We start from the raw sequence: 2,020 nt of genomic DNA on the forward strand, positions 1-2,020 counted from the left end.
GAGAAAGATTAAGTCGGTTAATTTAAAGAAAAGGCTATTAGGCATCACTGCAGGGACTCTGATTTAACTTAAACAAGGAAGGGGTCTGGGACAGAAGTTCCATAAGCCACTTCGATCTCAATCAGTTGAGCATGATATTACATTCAACCAGGTTTGTCTCAAACTGGTTTTGGCCATTTTGAAACTGGTTTATGTGCACTGAACTTCTCTGTTACAGGTTTAAATGAGTTTCTGAGCACTTAAACTGGTTTATGTTTAACTTCTGTCCCTAGCCCTGATGTACCAAAGGTAGTAACTTTCATTTCCCAGCTTAGTTAAAAAAAAAAATCTAAAAATATTTGCTTTTAAGGATATCAAATTTCTGCATGATCTTAGTGTACTCTGACTGGTGATCAGGCTTGACTTCAAGGGCTTAATTTCAGAAAGAATAATGGGTACTTAAGATTTCCAATTTTCACCCAGAAGAGTGGGGAAAATTATAGTCCCAGTCTCCTGCATTTGTTGCTACAACCACTTCTGAGCAAAGAGACCTCATAGGTGAAGCTCATTGTGGAATATTTCATTCATGGCCGGCAGCAAAGCTCTTTTAGGATATGATTTAATAAAGTATGTTTAGCCCCTTTTTTTCTAGCACATGCCTACGAGACTTACCAAAAGTTGCCTCCTGTCAGTTGCCCATTGTTCTGAAAAGTGCTCACAGATTGTTCGCACAATACTTTGATAACACCCAACTGGGGAAGGGGAAGAAACAAACTCCTCGTTACCTTTTGAATAGTTAAGCAATCTAATCCAGTGCTGGTGCTTAAGAAGGGGATGGCCCTAAGAGTATTGTATTATGTCTGGCCTGACCATTAATCGGCTTAAATCTACAAAGGCAATCATTTCCACTCTTTTACATCTGTTCAGTAACATGTAGAAAACAGTTGCTTTCCTGAGGTATTGTGAGCATTTAACATACTTCATAACTGTCAGATTCAAGGTGCTGTAGAAGTGCACATTCTTAAACTATTAGATTCTCCAGCCTACTCATGAGAAAGTTCACAAAAACACAGATTCAAGTAGTTTACAGAGTTCATAAAGATATTGTTCTCATCAGTACTTTTGGGCTAACGTAGCTTCCAACTGGGCCTCCTGACCAACCTGGTGGCCTTCTATGATCAGATCACCAAATCCTTAGATGCAGGGGTAGCAGTGGACATAGTCTTCCTGGACTTTCGGAAGGCCTTCGACACTGTCTCTCACCCTGTTCTCGTTAAGAAACTGGGGGACTGTGGTGTCGACACCTACACAGTCAATTGGGTCGCCAACTGGCTGGAGGGCTGCACCCAGAGGGTGGTGGTGGATGAGTCATTTTCGACCTGGAGGGATGTGGGCAGTGGGGTTCCCCAAGGCTCAGTTCTCAGGCCCGCGCTGTTAAACATCTTCATCAGTGACTTGGACAAAGGGGAAAAAAGCACCCTGTTCAAATTTGCTGATGACACTAAGATGTGGGGGGATGTGGGCATGCTAGAAGGGAGGAATAGGCTCCAATTGGACCTAGACAGGTTACAGGGGTGGGCAGATGAGAATAGGATGGGATTCAACACCGACAAGTGCAAAGTGATGCACCTGTGGAGGAACGTATACCTACAGGCTGGGGAGGTCCCTTCTTGTCAGTACAGCGGCAGAAAAGGATCTTGGATCAAAGATGAACATGGGCCGGGAGTGTGGGGAGGCAGTCAGGAAGGCCAACCGTACCTTGTCATGCATCCACAGATGCATCTCGAGCAGGCTCAAGGAAGTGATCCTCCCCCTCTATGCGGCACTGGTCAGGCCACAGCTGGAGTACTGTGTCCAGCTCGATGAAACAGAATGGAATAGCAGTTTTAAATTGAAATGAAATTCAAGACAGAACACTGTTCCACTGAAATGTTGAAACGCCAGTCCAAATGGAACGGTGCCGTTTCGCACAGCTCTACTAGCTGCCTATGAAGTGGATATCTAGGGGCCTGGTCACAGGGTGTGACCAAGCTGAGCCAGG

The 2,020-nt window shown here is 44.7% G+C and overlaps 1 long non-coding RNA gene across 1 annotated transcript in view; it reads right to left on the minus strand.

Moving 5' to 3' along the window:
• LOC109293649 overlaps nucleotides 1-718 on the minus strand; it is a 19,232-nt gene extending 18,514 nt beyond the window's left edge. Inside the window, exon 1 of the long non-coding RNA XR_002096355.1 lies at nucleotides 652-718. This is a non-coding gene — a long non-coding RNA (uncharacterized LOC109293649). The remainder of the gene's footprint in view (nucleotides 1-651) is intronic.
• Between the last annotated feature and the right edge of the window lie 1,302 nt (nucleotides 719-2,020).

This window comes from Gavialis gangeticus, unplaced genomic scaffold, assembly GCF_001723915.1.
Source record: "Gavialis gangeticus isolate Ggan-Ray unplaced genomic scaffold, GavGan_comp1, whole genome shotgun sequence".
Classification (NCBI taxonomy): Eukaryota; Metazoa; Chordata; order Crocodylia; family Gavialidae; genus Gavialis; species Gavialis gangeticus.